This window comes from Gorilla gorilla, chromosome 9 (assembly GCF_029281585.2).
Source record: "Gorilla gorilla gorilla isolate KB3781 chromosome 9, NHGRI_mGorGor1-v2.1_pri, whole genome shotgun sequence".
Classification (NCBI taxonomy): domain Eukaryota; kingdom Metazoa; phylum Chordata; class Mammalia; order Primates; family Hominidae; genus Gorilla; species Gorilla gorilla.
This window is the reverse complement of record NC_073233.2, coordinates 127,835,152-127,854,306: the sequence shown is the minus strand read 5'-3', so window position 1 is coordinate 127,854,306 and position 19,155 is coordinate 127,835,152. Positions and strand designations below refer to the sequence as shown.

Here is a 19,155-nt window from a genome sequence, read left to right as displayed (position 1 = left end):
AAATAACGAGAACTTTTGCTTCACTTTTCTTGTTTGAATTTTTACAAGAATATATTCACATATTACTTATACAATTAAAAATGAAATCTATTTCCAAGCAAAACAAAGTAGAAGAGGACGATCCACTAGCCCATTTCATTCCTGAACCCAGTCTTGGTCTATTTGGGTCTTCCTTCTGCCTGGGCACCAGTCCTGCTCTGGAATAGTCTGCTTGGCGCCGCGCCTCTCCCCATTGCCCCCTCCTCCCTCTGCTGCTGAAGGATTGCTCTTCCACCTGCAGGTCCAACCTCGCCCCGGGCTCTGGAAGCCAGCTGGGAAAGTGCCGCTATCTTGGGTCTTGAAGTTCTGTCCTGGACCTTCAGTTCCATGGCCAGTGTCCTTGGGGACCACTCCCTATATAGACTCTGAGTCTCTCGGCTTGGATGTCCTCAAGTGCCTCTCCTGATGTCTCCCTTGGCTTTGGCCTGTTGCTGGGACCACACAGTCTGTATGCTCTTTCCTGCCTCATTTGCAGGCTCCCCCATCCCTCCCTGGCAAAGCCAGGATGATGAGGGCGAGGCATGTGAGGTGCCTAGTCCTGGCCTGCTCCTGGAACTGGCTCCCCTATAGGCCCTGCTGGTATAAAAGCACCATTGGGTGGCCCCATGGCAGCAACAGGTGGAAGGGAGTGTGGGCTCTGCTGCCCAGAGGCTTAAGCTGGGCCTCCTCAGCCTGGAGTAAGTAGCCTGAATGAATTTTTCAAGGACATGTATGGGTTCAGGGGCCCTAAGCCAACAAGTGGCCAGGGTGTTGGTTTCAGTCTCCTATGAGGGACGTCCTGGGAGCACAGCCAGTGAGCAACCCACGTGGCGGTGGAGGAGCCAGCATGAGGCCCTCCCTGGGTGTCTCCGGCCCCTACCTGTCTGCTCAGACCACCCTGACCATCTGCTTTTGCTGACTACATCTGCAGCATGAAACGCGCTGGGAGGGTTTCAGGAGTGGGGCTGCCAGCATTGTTGTGCATGACTATAGGGAGCTGTGTCAGGTTCTTCCTCAGAAAACTCTAGAAGAAAGGGAGCTCCTTCCCCTCAACTAGCTTTCCAGACTATTTTATCTGCAGCTGGGCTCAGCGGCAGAACAATGAATGAAATGACTCCAATGATAAACCCATGCCAGGACCCAAGCAGACACTGGGAAGACAGGGTTGTGGTAGTAATAAGCCTGCTGTTCCCTGGGACCAGACCTTCTCCACCTAGCCAGGTGCCCCTGGCTTATCAGAGCACAAACCTGAGGGCAGCCAGCCCCACCTGGGACATCATGACCTGGAGGAGACACCTGCCCCGCAGTGGGTTGGGCGGGTCCACACACACTGACTGCTTGCTCTAATATCAACGGAGCTGGCCTCTCTCCAATAATCATGATGGATTTCCTTCTGCAGCATCATCGAGGAGGGTGTACCTGGAATTCAAGCAGACTGCCCTCACACTCGGCAATACCCATCTGTCCCTTGGTCTCTTTCAAGTCCTCTGGTGATCATGATGAACTTGTCCAGGGCTCCGAGCATCTATTAATAAATAACGGTCCCTGAGATGACACAGTCCAATTAACAGAAACATGGCATTCAATGACGTGGTGGAGGGCGTGGGGGATGGCCAACTTTCACACGGCCTTACTCACTTGGGAGGTGAGGGTGCAGCGCTGCAGCAGCCTAGGGCCTTTCCAAGGGCACCAGGGCCCTCATTAGACAGGGGAAAATCTCCACAGACACAAAGAACAGACAGAGGGATGGTAACAAAGCCACTCTGAGCACCAATTCGCGTCTTGGGTTAGTAACAGCTGCCAATATCTTTTGCATAAGTACTGCTGGGTGGGTGTCTGGTCGAAGCCGACGCGTGGGTAGTGAAAGAAACAGTCAAATTGATGAGAGTTAAGAACTGAGGGTTATTTTGAACTCTTACATTTTTAATTTGAGTTTCCTTCTTTTTCTTGGGGGGGGAAAAGAAAAGTTGTTTTTCCATGGGTAAGCCAAGGGAAGTGGAAAGAGAGAGCTGGTGGAAGTGGCCTTAATTCATTCTTGGTGTGCTCATTTTTCAGGATTGCTGCCTGGATGCAGGGGCATGGCCACGGAGACCTCTGGTGCCCTTTCCTTGGGCTGGAGGAATCCTGGATGGAGAATTCTAAGATGCAAGAAGGATGCCCAGAAGGTTTGAGGGGAAACTTGTAGTCATGGTAACCATGCAATTCAGAATTTCCCCATGAGAGTGGGTGATCCCAGTTTGTGAGAGGCAAAATCTGAGGTTCAGAGAGATAAAGCCGGGCACCAAAATGTCTAGAGGAAAACCAGCACAGCAGCTCATGCTCTTGGGGTGAGGGTAGCTCCCTTTGCCAAGTGCCCCATGACCCTCCTATGGGGAAGGAAGGACAAGCAGGTAGCAGAGCTACCTGGAGCCTGGAGCATGCCAAGAATGGGAGAGCCATGACGGTAGAGGCGAGAGAGAGAAAACACAGTCAGAGCAAACCTAACTAGTGTGTCCACTGAGGTCTAGGATGGAGAACACCCTCATGACAGAGAAAACAACTTTAGTTAACAATCAGACAAATGGAAGCAGGGTTGGGGTGTCTTGGAGGGCAGAACAACTTTATAAAGTATTTTCAGAATTCTTTTTATATTCAGGTCACACACACATTGGCTGGTTCTCGTTCCCCACGATTCCATCCCAGACTCCAAGAACTCTATCCCATCCTCTCTCGGCAAACAGAGTAAACACACACATGGTCAGTTCCCTAGACATAGGGTGCCTCCTTGTTCACTAGGACCTCGCCCTGTCCTCTGCAGCCCTGTGCCCAGCTGCTGTGCAGAGCTCAGGGAGCTCCTTCTTGCCCAAACCTAGGTATTCAGCAGAAATGCCACCGTCTCACTTGGCACCGAGCAAAGTGCTCTAATCCCGTGGAAGGCAGGGAAGCCAGATTTTAACTCAGACAATATTTAAGACGCCCAGGAGCAGAGACAAGCGAATGTTTGCATAAATGCCCTCCCACTGAACTTCCTCCCTGCCCATATGTCCCCTGGCTTTCACACTGCTGGGGCCGCCTTGTGGGTAAACAAGGGAGTCCCTGGAGAGGCAGCCAGCCCTCCTGGCTGCCAGACCCCCCGCCCCACCACCCAGCCCTGCTCCACCTCCCCAGCCCCTGTGCTCCTGCTCCCCCACCCCTTTCTCATCCCCCTTTATCTCCTTCCTCTCCATTCCCATTTCTGGACCTGGCTTAGCCCTCTATAATGACTTAATCTTGCCGACAGGGTGACAAGCGGATGAATCGAACTCCGAGGCTTTTTTCTGCACTCCAGATTCATTTGAAGATTTCTCCCAGATGTGGCACTAAAACCCTAGATTCAATTTCCCTTTGACATAATAACCGAATTAGTCTCATATTGTCATACATAAATTACTAGCCAGTCAGGGTGCCACCAGAGGGAGAGAGAGCTGGAGAGAAAGCGAGGCGTGAGCTTCCAAAGGGGTGTGACTGTGACAAGCAGGGACCTGAATAACAATGGAAGACCAGAAGGGTAACAGCTAATCATATCTGACAAACGAGGAGAATTCCCAGGCTGCGGCAAAGGTAAAGAGTGTTTATCTTCCTCCCCGTGCCCCTGGCCATTAAAATGTCACCATGGGGAGCCTTGCACCTTACAAGAGATACACAGATCTAAATATCTTCTCAATTAAGTAATGCTCTGTTTGCAAAGGCTGCTTTCAAAGAGGAAAATGTAATTTTGTGGAACTCCGCTGAAGCCTCTTGGCCTGGAGACAGCGCTGAGCTGAGTGGGGGACTTGCATAATGCCTGGTTTGGAGTACAGACGCCCATCCTGGGCCCAGGGGGCTCAGCCTGGCTGATTCTGAGCACAGAGGCAGCATCCCAGCCTTGCCTACCCAGGCCCTGGGGGTGATTGCGGGCCAGGAGTCGATTGCGGCCAGATCAGAGCCAGCTGGAATGAGGTTCTCCCACCTGTCCACCAGCCACCCAGTCCAGGCCAGAGCTCTGGGGGAGCTCCTTATGCCTCCCCCTCCATTTCCTCCAGCCCATCTGTCAGTTCTGGTCAAGTCTTCCTCCTAAAAGCTCTGGCTTCTGGCCTGACCTCTGCAAGTGGACGCCCACATTCCATCTTGCTGGGGCCAGTGCCACAGCATCCTGACCGGTTTCCCCACTTTCGATCCTATCTGACAACCTTTGCTCCACTCACCGCCAGAGTTTATCTTGCCAAAATGCAAATTTGATGGCAGTACTTCCCCCAGTTACAACCTTCTGGTAGCTCCCTAAATAGTAAAGTCCAAACTTCTCAGCGTTTCCCGTAAGCCAAACAGGACCTGGCCAGCTTGCCTGTTGCCACAGGCATAACCCTTGCCTAGCCCCTCAAACCCCACTTCCCAGGCAAGCCCCTGGGATCTTTCTGAGCTGCTCCTTAGGCCTAGAACATCCTTCTCCTCCTTCACTTAAGCACCGTCTCCATGTAAAGCCTTTTCCTGCCCCCAGCCCTGGTCAAACCTATCACTGTTCTCACCGACCTCCACTGAGCCCGGCTTTCTCCTAGCATGGCCCCTAAAATGTTTTATTGCTGTTTGTGGTCTACTTTATCCATCTCTGTTGCTAGATATCAGGTTCTTTGAAGGCAAAGATGGGATCTTATTCATTGCTACAGTCCTCTATGCCTAGCATAGAGTAGGAATTTGATAGATGCTTGGAAAATAAACACTCAAGAAGGTGTGTGAAGCCAGCCCAGAGCAAACCAAGGGCTCTCGTACTCCCCGCGCAGCTCTACATGAGGGGCTTGTGCAGGCCCATCACACCCACCCCGTGAAATTTCAGTTTTTGTCGCATGCCTGCCATGAGGCCAGCTTGGGCTAGGAGCCATGTGACTTAGGACTTTTAGGTTCTTCGCCTGCGGCAGATGGTTAGTAAATGTGTAAGAGATTATCTGCTATGGGTTCTGTTCTCAGGAGCCTACCGCTTGTGGGAATAATAAAGAACAGGATACAATCAAGTATTCCACAAGATTGCAAGCTCCTAGATAAGCAAGGAATGTATCCTATTCATTTCTACATCTCTGTCCAAGTTACCTGCATCCCCCAACATGGTCTAGCAGAGCCCCTGTTCAGTACAAGTTGTAAAACTATGGAAATAAATGTGGATTTCATCTATAGTTTATCCTAAATGTAGTTTGGGGGACAGGAAAAGACCTGTCAATTTCTCTTTAACTTTTTATTTGTATTAACATCACCACCTTCTTGATTTGTTTTCAATCCTGTATTAGAGAAATACTTTCCCTTTATGTTTCTATTTAATTTGTAGTCTTGCAAAATCTCAAAGACTTAAGTGGCTTTAGAGCCAATTTATTAAATAGTTGGACTTGGTGGGAGTAGAATCAGGAAACAGCCTTTTGTCCTGTCACTACAGCCATTCAAACCAGCTCTCTGAGTGCCCCCTCCTCACCCCTGCTTAACCCCACCCCCATGGTATGCAGATCAAATCCCTTAACCTTTCAAAGGTTCTTGACTATTAACTCTCTCCATTCAATCCCATTATAAAAAAGTCCAGATTGACCTAAATCAAAACTTCACTCTCTCATTCAATTTAAGGCTTCTCTCCATCCCGCGCTGTCCCAGCCTAGAGAATCTGCAATGGGTAGGAAACCAGCTTGCTGCTCATTCTCCCTCCTGGCCTTCCCCTTCTTCCTCCCTCATGGTCTGTGCATCCCCTGACTCCTTCAGGGTCAGGGCAGGGAGAAAGTTTACCTTTTTTTTGGTTCAAGCTGTTGGTGGTTCTCTTTGGCTATTGAATGGCCTGGAAGATGTCCAAATGCAGGCTTTCTCCCATGTAGGTTCTTTAAAATATCCCTGGGAAAGCTCCACCAGGCAGTTCCCCAACAGGGCAATGGGCTCCCCACTGATCTCTCATGACTCCCCTCATCTCCAAAGCAAGGGTGACCCACACAGCCTCCTTGGTCTCCTTTTCTAGCCAGTTCTCAGGGCAGCCATCTTTCAAGACAGCTCAAGCCTCATTGATCTCTACTGGCCCATCCGGCCTTCAGGAGATATCCTAAGCCTTCAAACTCTGCCCACGCAGGCAGCTCCCAAGAGCCTCTCTCAGCTCCACTCCAGCAGAACTAGGGACAGGCCTCTGACTTTCTACAGCTTAAGTACCCAGCAGTGGGTGGGGTCAGGTTTCCCATTTGTAGTCAACACCCTCTTTCAATATGTGATTTTCCTGAAGCTTCCTTTACTTGGCTTGGAATGGACAGGGGATGGGAAACTCATTGTATTCCCCAAAAGACTCACAGTCTCAGGCCTTCTCTTACCAGGATGGGGTTGGCTGATGGGAGAGGGCTGTGAGCCAGTTTTTCTCTCTTGATAAGTCTGCGGCTACATCTGACAATACTTCTATTGGGCAGGGTTCTGGTAGGAAATAGACAGCATACTCAAAGGGGTAATTGGACAGAGTCAAAGGGACTTTACAAAGGTGCGGGGAAGGTTCAGGGAGCCACAGGCCATGGGGAAGCATCTTGAATCTAAAAGGGCAAGGGCAATGGGAAGTTTCTGGAACTTTGGGAGATCTGGAGCTGTTGGACTGGTGCTACAGCCTTTAGCAGAGGGATTCAGCCACCCTCGGACCGTGACCAAGCAGAGAGGGAAACAGGGGAATAAACACCTTGGCCTCTCTCCTCCTGCCCTTGGATCTTCTGCAGGTGCCTCCCACTGGCTGAAGCCAATGCAAAGCCTGAGGTTGAGGGAGGCCAGTTGATAATATTGGTAGCAGTCGGCCTGGCAGGACCAGGATAGAGAAGAATGGTGCTAGAGGGGTATGTTGGGAAATATCCAGTACATGCCCCTCTCTTTACAATGCGCAAGAACTTGTCACATTGTCCTCTGCTCGGAGCTGCAATGACATGAGTGAAAGTCCATTTGACAACTAATAACCCATCGCACACTTGTCTTTATCTCCTCCTCTCCTCTCCTCCCAAAGGCATGGCATCTGCATCCCCAGTATAGACTACAGAGAAGTGGGGAAGGCCTGGAGCCATGATGGCAGCCTCTCACCTTCTTCAAAGAGTGGCTTCCTTCTGAACCTGATCAACATTAAGGCCGCCCATGTGCAGACATCAGCTGAAAATCGCATAACCACAGTGCAAAGAAGATTGGAGTGAATGTTTGATTATCTGCCATTTGAGATTCTCTAGGCCTCAGCACCCCCATTATTAGCACACATAATTAAGAGCTGGCTCAGGCTTGCTGGCTGAGGAGCCCTTCAAGAGGCTGTGGCTATAGAAGGAAAGGAAACAATTGGGTCGGTGATGCCCAAGGTGGAGGCAGCATTCTAATTTGACTTTGGGGTCACAGGGATGAGACGCACAGTGTCCCCTCCCTCATTTGCTACTCTAAGGATTGCTAAAGGCGGTGTCCAGCCCAGGTGGCACAGCCTTGTGGGCAGGGCTGCTGATTGCTGCTGGCAACCAGACTTCTCAGGAGAGCTGGCTTCTCCGCAAAGTGAGGACTGACTTTGAAAGACTCATTCATCAATGTCAGAGCTCCTGCAGACAGGATGAGGCCCAGTGTGGATGGGAGTATACTCACCAACACATCAGCTTCTTGTCACACAAACAAACAATCATGGCTCATACACCTTAATGTTCACCTTTTCCTTTCCCACAATCAGGTGGAGTCAGGGGAGGCAAGGGGAGGGATTATGGGGACACAAGATAGGAGCGAGGAAGGGAGCACTGGGCAACTCAGTCACAGAGAAGCAGGTCCCCAGGGAAGAGCCTGCTGGGCCCACGGCCTTGCCTGGGAGGACTAGAGATGGTTTGAGGTCAGCCCATACTGCAGACTGTGGTATGAGACACCAGGGCCACCAGGCACCTGTCTAAGCTCAAGCTCTAGCTGCTGTGAGCTGATGGTTGTAATGATTAACTTTAGGTGTCAGCTTGACTGGATTAAGGGATACCCTGATAGCTGGAAAAGCATTATTAGGTGTTTCTAGGAGAGGTTAGCATTTGAATCAGTGGACTGAGTAAGGAAAATCTGCCCTCATGCAATGTGGGCGGGCACCATCAAATCGGCTGGGAGCCCAGATAGAATAAAAAGGCGGATTCTCTGTCTCTCCCCTCTTGAGTTGCTCCACACATCTTCTCCTGCCCTTGGACATCAGAGCTCACGGTGTCTGGCTTTTGGATGCTGGGACTTGCACCAGCAGCCTTGACAGCTTCTCAGGACTTCAGCCTCGGGCTGAGAGTTACACTGTCAGCTTCCGTATTTCTCAGGTCTTTGGATTTGAACTGAACCATGCTACCGGCTTCCCAGAGTCTCCAGCTTGCAGATGGCCTATTGTGGGAGCCAATTCCCCTAATAAATCCCTTCTTGTACATACATGCACATATACACTGATACGGTTTGGCTGTGCCCCACCCAAATCTCAACTTGAATTATATTTCCCAGAATTCCCACGCATTGTGGGAGGCACCCAGGAGGAGGTAACTGAATTATGTGGGCTGGTCTTTCTCGTGCTATTCTCGTGATAGTGAATAAGTCTCACGAGATCTGATGGGTTTATCAGGGGTTTCTGCTTTTGCTTCTTCCTTATTTTTTCTCTTGCTACCGCCACGTAAGAAGTGCCCTTTGCCTCCTGCCATGATTCTGAGACCTTCCCAGCCTTGTGGAACTGTAAGTCCAATTAAACCTCTTTCTCTTCCCAGTTTCAGGTATGTTTCTATTAGCAGCACGAAAACAGACTAATACGTACACAGACACACACATTACCCTATCGGTTCTGTTTCTCTGGAGAACCCTGACTAACATGCTGGCTAAGAGCATAAATGTTTCCATCAGACAGACTTCCATTCAAATCCTGGCTAGGCTACCCCCTTGTCTTGTGACTTTGGAAAAACTGAGGCTCAGTTTTTCTGACCTGTAAAATGGAAATGATCAATCTCAAAGGCTGTGCTGAGGATTAAATGAAGTAATATATGCAAACTGCCTGTCATCATACTTGGCACACAGTCTGCAATCAATAAATGACAGCGTTAGCCATTATTGTTACTGTTGGCAGGCCCCCATTCTTCTTGCTTAGCCAAATCCCACAGGGTGGCAATCTTGGTCATTTATTTATCCAAAAACTGTTTACTCAGCACCTCCCATATGGCACTGGAGAAAAAGAGGCCTCAAGAAGCTCTAAGTCCAGCAATAGAGCAGAGGAGTAGAGCTAACAGCTGTGATGTGGGGTGACCACAGAAGGCTGTGGGAGCACAGATGCAACCTGCCTGGCCCAGGCAGGGATGGGTAGGGAGGTCTGCCTACAGGAGGTGGCACTGGAGCTGACTCTTGCAGGATGAGTGGGTGCACCCAGGCAGTCACATTGGGGAGGCCGTTCCAGGCAGAAGCAACAGCCAGAACTGATGAGGAAGACAAAGGAGAGTGGTGGCTTTGGAGTGGCCGCAGGTCAATGACAGGTGGAAAAGTAGGAGATGAGCTGAAGAGGAAGCCATCGTGCTGGACAGAGGCATCTGGTTTGTATCTGCAGGAGCAGGGAATTCCAACAAAGGACAGCCAGGAGCAGAGGTCATCAAATAGCCCTCCTGGACATCATCATGACTTTGCCCAAGGTGGCTGAGACTTGCTGCCCTGGAGGCTGTCCAGGCAGAGCCCCAGGCCTGGCCCTGCATCGCCCACTACTCCCTGAAGTGAGGTCAGCCTGACCATCTGGGCATTGCTGCCTGGGAGTCAGCCCTAGGGGGCCCAGATTACCACTACTACCGCTACCACCACCACCTATCTCCTCCTGGAAGCTGCACCTGCCTAAGACAATGCCTGGAACTTTGAAGGAAAAACAGCCCCAGTCCATCCATTTGCATCCACCCCTCGGAGGAGAAGGCCAGGCCAGAGTTGTGCTTTGCCCAGGCTGCCAGGAACTGGTGGATCCTCTATAGAGGTGGCCCCCAGGCTTTCAGATGGCACATCTCTGCTAAGGGCACATTAACCTTCCTTGACTCTGACAATTGTCCTTCTTGGAGACAGCAGCTGAATCCACAATCCAGTTCTACATATGGGAGGAATGGAGGCCCCATTCCCTCTAAAGTTCTAGCTGACGCTGTTCGGTGACAGGCCAGCTGCATGCTGTCACTGCTGCTGCAGGGACATAGGGAGCAGGAATGGCGGGGGGAGGTCACCCTCCACGCTCTCTGAAAATTGGATGTCTTGAACAGCTTCGAAGTTCCACACTGCCTCTGCAAGTGACAAGGGCTACAGGCCAGAGAGGAAGGCAAAGTACTTAATAGAATGGGTAGAGGAGGGATAAGGATTTGGGACTACATTTTTAATCCAAGCCCTAGGTGATCTCAGAAAACTCACTTAACCTTTTTGAGCCTCAGTTTCCTCTCCTGCATTACGGGGATGACTGCATTACTGGCGAAAATTTATTGTGACAATGATTGTCTATGTTTCTCAGACAGGGAACTCTGCCCCTGAGCCTACATGGTAATACGGTGAGAAGTACATATTTTCCTAAGGCATATATATTTTATCCAAAGATTTTAGAGACAAGCATATTTTAAAACAGATAAATATATATTCTGGAGAAGCATATAACATTTTAATTAATTATAAAGATAAAATTTGAATTATTAAAGAAATTCTACTTTGGCTAGACTCTTTGGGCTATAGCCAGACCTTGGGACCCTGCTTCCTGCTTCCCTGTCATTGGGGATGTGTGAACCAGTCCACTGAGAGGCCCAGCACACAGAATCCTTTTTGTGACACAGGGCAAGTGTTAATATCCACTGCCTGAGAGTGGAACATTCGAGGCTGTGTGTCTTTGTGGCCCATTTTGCCCATGAACTTTTTTTATTGTAACCACAACTATCTAGTCCATCTATCCATCTTTGATACAATCATAGAAAAACTATGGGCATCAAAGGATACTTCTCCTTGGAGGGTGAATATCCTGGGAATAATTCAGAGAAGAGGATGGGAGGGAACCAGCACAGGCTGGAGGAGATGGGGCAATTGCTGGCATAGGAGACAGACACCTGGAGAATGATATGGGGGAAGGCGAAATCTAAGATCCAAGGGCCCCAGGGATAAATGGAGGCAGAGCCACAATATGGTGCGGGTCACACAAAGAAGGCTCAAGACCACCTGCAGCCACAGGCCAGGTGGGGAGCAGGAGCTGCAGGGAGGGAAATGATGGCCCATTGCTAAGTATGAAAATGACCTCTCTAGGTCTCTGACCCTGATTTATCCCTGCCCTTTTATTGCAGACACAGTTTAAGAGTCAGTCCTCTGTGTCCCATTGATCATGTTCTGCCAGGTTTATGGAAAAGCCATCTCAGCCTAGCCTCTGACTGTTCTCTTTCCTCAAGCTTAGTACTGCTCAGTTTAGGGAACACAGCCATCTGCTTGCTGGAAGCGCATGAGCCCAGAGATGCCCCAGTTCTTTGAGTTGTGGCCTATGCGATCGAAAGTGGGGAGGTAGAGACTGCATGCAGCTTTTATGAATAACAATGGTGAAGTATATTTAAATGTATAGATTTTTAGCAGCAATACAAATGTTGAAAGGGAGAGGGGAAGCCCATACCCCAAACTCCATGTAATTCATTTTATTCCAACTGAAGCGCACAGTTACAGGCCTGGTGCTTGCCATCGATCCGTTTTGATCAAGTAGCTGAGAATAGTTCTTAATGCCTGAAATTCTTTTCTATTTTTTCTTTTTATTTTTTAAGTTCTGGGATACATGTGCAGAACGTGCAGGTTTCTTACACAGGTATACATGTGCCATGGTGGTTTGCTGCACCCGTCAACCCATCACCTAGGTCTTAAGCCCCACATGCATTAGGTATTTGTCCTAATGCTCTCCCTCCCCTTGCCCCCCACCCCGACAGGCCCCAGTGTGTGATGTTCCCCTCCCTGTGTCCGTGTGTTCTCACTGCTCAATCCCCACTTATGAGTGAGAACATAATGCCTGAAATTCTTAAAAAAGACCTGTGGACTTTAGCGGGGGCACACATGATTTCTGCCTCCAGGTGGAAGAAGATACTTTCCCAGAACTCACCATTACCCAAAAGTGGGCCTCAGAGTCATGTATTTGGGGTTACAAATTCAGGGGATACCGTGGGAGCCACAGTGATTAACTTTGGCACTTCAGAATATTCCTGCCATTGGACACCAGGTGATGACTTGATAAACCTAAACCTTCATGTTCATCCAAATCTGTGAATCACTTCTGAAGCTGTCACTTTATTTCCAGCAAATAGCTCTGCAATTCTCTGAAATAGGGAATTCTACTGAGCCGAGGGCATTTCATCAATGGGAAATGAGCACAGTCTCCAGTTGTCATCTGCTCAATCCTCCTGTCCTGATGGAATCTGAATGTCTACATGTCCTAGAACAAATCGGCAATGTTTTCCCCCTGCAGCTTCAAGTTCTCTGTGTTCAGATTTCTTCAGGAAGAAAATAATGTAATGAATCACAGGGAATCCAACACACTGGGTGAGAAAGCATTTGAATGAGTTTCTTTGACAAGTGTTCACCACCCAGCAATGGGATGGGCACAAGGACGAAGGAAATAAACCATCAGAGAATGTCCCTCTTACATCATGCGATCAACCTGTCTTGCGAAGTTTGCAACCCAGACTCTTCAGATGATGCATACTTTTTAAATTCAAATAAACTGTTAAAACTTCCTTTGTCTCTCTTTTCCTGCAGGTACACCATCAGAGAAAGAATGCCGATTTTCGCCTATCCACAAAGCTTGGCAAGCTCTTTACTGGTAGGGGATAAGGTCTTACTAGACTAAGTACATGAAATCATTAAGTAAAACAAAATGTTTCATTAAAAATGTCAAGTGGGCAGCTTAAGGTCAAGTGAGACAGATTTGGCCTAAAGGCTTTATGTTGTTGTGTACACTTACAGAAAAGAATCCATAAAAAGAGCTCAACTGGGAAGTTGAAAACACGTGTAACATAGATTACAAATTTCAAGGGGCCAGTGTAAATTTCCTTAAGTTTATTCTATTTCTTTCAGGCCCTACACACAGGCATTGGGACCAACACTTCTTTTTATGCCTGACCCAATCTCAGCAAACATTAAGGGACCCCTGGGCACCAGTCACTATGCTTGGAACTTCCCTTTAATCTGCATACAGCCCTCTGAGATAGAGGTTATTAACCCCAATTTTATTGATGAATAAATAGTCTTATAAAGGTTAAGGGGCATTCAAGCCTCACTACCAGCATCTTTGCCTTTAAACCTCAGCTGCCTCTTAGTGTTTAGAAGGTGGGTAAAATAGAAAAAATAAACCTCAGCTGCCTCCTATCACTGCCAGCTGGAGCTGGGACTGTTTAGATACAGCCTTGGGGAAACAATTTCCTCATAGCATAGTTCTCAAGCTTCAGGATGCCTACTTGAGAAACATTACCAAAAAAAAAAAACAGATTTGGGGTTTCCGCAACTGATTCATCAGGACTGAAGATGAGGGCTGGTCATCTGCATTTTTAGAAGCACCCTCCGTAGCTAAGTTGCAGGTGGCCCACCAAAGACTGCACTTTGACCTCCTCTGGCAGGACATCTCCCACAATCACTCCTCTGCCTCCAGGCAGACACACCATACATACCAGCCCATCTTTGAAGAGAATGCTAGATTTTAGAAGCTCTTCCCAGGATCTTCTGGTCTGGTACAGGAACCTGGAGGCAGTCCTCACCACTTCCGAGGCCGAGCAAGGGAGAGGCAGGAAAGAAAGAGTGAGCAGGGCTTCTCTGCTCCTTCCAGGGCCAGCCCCCCGGCAGGAGCGATCTTTGCAAGCCTCACTTGTCAAATAGCTGATTCCCACCCTCTCTGCTGCTCATGGGGGCCGGAGCGGAGCGGCTCAGCGCTCCTCAGCAAGAAGGGTTCTGGCAACAGTCCTCTAAGAAGGAGAGTTTACGGTTCTGTCTCTGACATTATAAAATTAATATACTTCTGAAGAGAGCAGGAGAGGACTTTTGGGGTAAATGTCTTTTTCTTTCTCCCCCCAGGGTAAAGGCCACTTAGCTCAAATTCAGTCAGCTGGCTCCATCGGACCTCGAAGTGTTTGGGGCTTAACTGTACTGGAAGAGAATGTTGTATACACAGCCCTGCTGCATTTTCTCACAATGGGTTCTAGCTCTTCCCTTGAGGCCTTGGGAAAGAACTGCTGGAGTCCTTTATGGCCAGGAATCCACCCTCTCCCAGCCAAGCTCTCCTTGCCTCCACAGCACATAGGAACTCATTTACTCATTCATCTCTCCAGCCAACCATTCCCCCACCATCCTTCCATTCTGCATGTAGCCAACCAACCTGCCAGCCAACATAGTTCTCACGCTTTCATTCATCAAATGTTTATCGAGCCCCTTCAGTGTACCAGGCTCACTGTTACAAAGCCAGAATCTGGAGCCATTGCTGTCTCTATGTGTGTGTGGACTCCAGTGGTTCTCAAACTTGGCTGAAGATTAATGTGGCCTGGAGCCTTTAAAAATCTCAGTCCTATTCATCGTGTTAGGGACACACAGATGAATAGGACTCCTCGCCATTAAGGAGATTACATCTCAGAAATTTTGCTTCAAAGGTAGAGGGAGACCAGATATTAAAGCTATGGTTGAGATTTTATTCTCTTGCCCACTATCAAACTCCTACTTACCTGTCAAAACCCGACTCTAATATGCTCAGCCTCCAAAACTCCTCCCCATTCACCCCAGGAGATTAGATATTTCCCGAGTGTCTTACTGTGTTTGTTCATGGCTTGATTCCAGCCTTGTTGTTGCTATTTGTATCTGTCTCCGGTGAGGGCAGCAAGCAGTCTTTCTTAAGTGTATTTCTCGTGCTGAGCCCATGCCTGCTGGGCAGCGGTTTAGTGGCTTTCTAACTTTTGTGAACCGAAGAATCACCTGGGAAACTTGTTAAAACACTGACCCCCACCCCGCGCCCCCTGCCAGCTCCACCCCCACGTGGTCTGACTCAATAGGTCTGAGATTGAGGCTTAGGAATTTGCATTTTTAGTAAGTTTCTTGGGTGAATCTGGTATAGGTTCTCTGCAGAACACACTTTGATAACTATTATGCCGGTGACTCCATAAAAGTTTTTTGAATGAATAAATAAATAAAAACCAAGGAATTAAAGGTCAACAAAAAGTCTGGGCATTTAGTAAGGTCTGTGGATTGCATCCATGTTAACTTCCTGGTTTTGATATCGAATATAGTTATATGAAATGTTACCACTGGGAGAGACTGGGTGAAGGGTATGTGGGGCCTCTCCTTACTATTTTTGTAACTTCCTGTGAATCTATAATTGTTTCAAAGTAAAAAGTTAAGAAGTCTGTGGTTTTCCCAGGCCTCAAGGATGTAGAGTGGTAAGTTGCTTCAGACCACTGATGAACGGACCTTTAACTCCACCCTCTAGAGACATCAACCCACAGCTGAGTACAATTAATCATAGACTTAATTATCATGAAGAAATTCTCTACTATACCTTTCATTCTTTGCCTAATTTCTCAATATCTTCCCAAATAATCTTATAATAAATATTTTCTTTTGATGTAAGGTATGTTAAAACTATTTGGGGAAGTTGAGGACAGCATTTGAGACGATGGAGACACCGTTACAAAGCCAGAATCTGGGGCCATTGCTGTCTTTATGTGCATATGGACTCCAGGGTTCTCAAACTTGGCTGAAGATTAAAAATCTTAAAAAAATTTTAGATCGGAGCCTTTAAAAATCTCAGTGCCCAGGCCACACCTCAGTCCAATCAAAATGAGAATTTCTGGGTAGGACTCCAGGCATTAGGGTTCTGGAAAGCTCCCAGGTGATTCCAACCAGTGGCGCAGGTTGTTGGCCTGTGAGCACCCCTGTGGGCCTGCGCAGGAGGAGGGAAACTGTAGTTCCTTCTGAACTGCTGCCTCTAAACTCAGCTCAGAAAGACTCACAACACTATTCGAGTCAGGACCAGCCCTGTGATCTCTTCTCTGCCATTCTCCTTCCTCCAAGCCAAGACCTGGAGGCAGGAAGGACTCCCGCTTGCCTTCCTGTGGAAGCCTTCGTTGGGTCCACAGTGCTTTGCACATGTGCAGGGACCTTCTTGTCTGTGGGACTGAAAGGCCCCTTTCATAGAGGATGGACACTTCGTATGGTCTGGAGGGCCCTCAGTGTCCCTTGTAAGTTCACCAGGGCTGGCTGGCTCATCGACAGGTGGGCTCCCAGTGTCTGTCCTGGTCAGGAAATACTTTCAGGAGAGAGTCTATCAGATCCATGCTGGAGTTTTGCCAGGGTGAAGGGGCTACATTGAGGACCCTTATGGTAGAAAAGGGGCTGGTGCCCAGCTCTAGGGGCAGAGCACCAGGTAAGGGCTAGTGGAGCCCTATCTGGTCATAGAAGGGGTACGGGATCCCTTTGGGAGCATCTGTCACCCACTGATGACGTGGTCCTTTGTGTCCCATGGAGAGGGCAGGTTTTCAGGTCCTGGGGATTCTGAAGCACGGTCCATGGTGCCTGGAGGTTACAGACAGCCCAGTTTTCTCTGTAGTGCCTGAGGGCTCTCCACCATCACCCTACCCCACAAGGGTGGGGGTGGGGCTGGGAAGGACCAGTGCTGACACTCCGCAGACTGCCACATAGGACGAGACGGAGTACCCGTGACCAGAGGATACCCTCCACTCAGGGTGGAGCAGCCCCCTGGAGGCCCCGTTAGAGAGGGCCTAGTTGTCTAACCAGGCTGCGTCCACTGCTAGCTGATCAAGGGCTTCTAATGAGCTCTGGGCTCCCCAGGCTCACCTGGAGACAAATAACCAGCTTGGCTTCATGGTCCTCTTGGCCATCCCTACCCACACCTGCCCGCTCACCTCAGCTTCTTTCTTCTTTCCGCTCGCCTCTGGTTTGTCAAAAACTTGTAGATCAAGCTGAGAGACAAAGCCCTCACATTGATTCACTGAACCTTACGACTGCTTTGAGTAGAAATGTGAGACTAGGTGCAGTGGCTCATGCCTGTAATCCCAGCACTTTGGGAGGCCGAGGTGGGTGGATCACTTGAGGTCAGGAGTTTGAGACCAGCCTGGCCAACATGGTGAAATCCCCATCTCTACTCAAAATATAGAACTTAGCCAGGTGTGGTGGTGGGCACCTGTAATCACAGCTCCATAGGAGGCTGAGGCAGGAGAATCACGTGAACCTAGGAAGTGGAGGTTGTAGTGAGCTGAGATCATGCCACTGCTGCACTCCAGCCTGGATGACAAAGTGAGACTCTGTCTCAAGAAAAAAAAAAGTGAATTTTCCAGATGATCCAAACAGGAAAGGCAAATTTTAATTTTGGGTCTAGCCACTGTAGTAGCCATTATTTAACCTATTTTAGCCACTGCATTGTACACATTAAATCCCCCCAACTCCCCATTTTACAGATGAGGAAAGTGAGGTCCCAGTACATACAAACATTGACTTGACTCAAGAGCCCACACATGTCATTGCTGTGTTCTGTGTGACCTCCAGGATCCTTCACACTAAGACCTAGAGGTCACTCTCATTGCCCCTGGAAGGGACCAGAACCCGTGTCCCTGGGAAATGGAGGACAGTCTTCTGTAGTTGGTTGGATCAACACTGTCCACTGAGAAACAGGACACCTAGAAGCAGGAGATCTGGGGAAGATAAGCCTTGGCAATGCCCTTTTTGACCCGCTGGATGAAAATGGCCTAGTGGGCTGAACCCCGGTTTGGGCAGGAAGGTGAGATTTGTAGGCCCAAGGCGGCTCTCATCTCTGAGGCTCTCCCCAGCCTGCTGGGACATTTGAGGAGGAGGCTAATGTCAAAGATGGAGTGGCCCAATTTCTGTTCAAATCTGATATGGGGAGCTGGAAGAGGGGACGAAGGTGTGAGGAGAGGGTGGGCCCACTTCTCCAGCTGCAGCTTCCCTAGATGAAGCAGAGCAGAGAATCCCCAACTCTGGTCTCACATGCTGGGTGACTGAATTTGAGATAAGCATCTCATGGTGTCCCTCTGTTAACATCTTCTACATCTTACTTGTATCCCATCTTCACTTACTAGCTGTGTGATTTGGGGCAATTTCTGTTTGTCAGTTTCTCCATCTGTGAAACAGGTATAATAACAGTATCCAGCACCCAGGGTCGTAGTGAGGCTTAAACAGTTAAATGTGTGTAAAATACCCAGCACAGTGCCTGGCACACAGGCAGTACTCGGTCGGTGTTAGCTAGTAGTAACAGGTCTCTTCTGAGACAGAGTTATTTCTTTTTCCATAAGCGACACTTTGGATAGATCAGAGAACTTTCTTGCCTGTTACACAGGCTAAGACACGTAAGATTATTCTACAAAGAAAACAGAAGCATCTCCTTCCTGGGACCCTTGTAGAAACTATTGTGTTTCAGGCAAAAATGATAATAAACATGTGTTGAGGGCCTACTGTGTGGTGGGCACTTCTGTGTGCGTCATCTCATGGAGCCCTGCTAGCCCTCTGCAGGTGTTTTCCTTTTATAGAAAAGGAAGCCCAGGCTCAGAGGAGGTTAAGTGCCTTGCCCCAGTTACAACTATGGTCCAAGCCTCCTCGCCCCTGCCTGCACCCAGCGACAGAAGATGGACAGACAGTATGACCTTCAGAAAACCTCTGCAACCCGAGGAGTCTCACCTGGGCTTGCTCAAGCCATCAGCAAAATGGAGATCTGAAAATAATCATGCTCCATTCAGAGTGTTTCTCTTCTCTCTCAGTAATACATTCTCCCGACATCCAGCAAAGCAGGGGGGTGGCCGGCCCAGGGCACTGACTGACATCTCTGAGCAGAGCTTTTCAGTGGACGGAGCGCAGACGGCATTGCGTCTGCAGAGGCTCGCGGGCAGGGTGATTGCTGGGCTCCCGCAAGAACAGGCGGTCCTTGGAGGCTTTTGACTCACACTTTGTAAATTGGTTTCATGCATGGGCTATCAGTGGGGGCCTGGCTAGATAATAGGATTTTCCAACACAGCTCTTTCCCCCTCATCTGCAGCCACCCAAATCTCCGTGCAGAGTGCCTGGAGGGGACGTGATGTGCTTGGCAGGGAGCGCCACGTCAGGCTCCACAGTCCTGGTTGGGGTGATGCGTGTCTAAGAGGCCATGGTTCAGAGCAGTGTCGGAGAGCAGCTTATGTGCTC

At 49.0% G+C, this 19,155-nt stretch overlaps 1 long non-coding RNA gene across 1 annotated transcript; it reads left to right on the top strand.

Moving 5' to 3' along the window:
• Window positions 1–8,583: 8,583 nt before the first annotated feature.
• On the top strand, window positions 8,584–15,515 carry LOC129525341 (uncharacterized). The gene is made up of 3 exons (XR_008669575.2): window positions 8,584–8,691; window positions 12,727–12,790; window positions 14,035–15,515. It is a non-coding gene; the product is annotated as an uncharacterized lncRNA (long non-coding RNA).
• The last annotated feature ends 3,640 nt before the right edge of the window (window positions 15,516–19,155 follow it).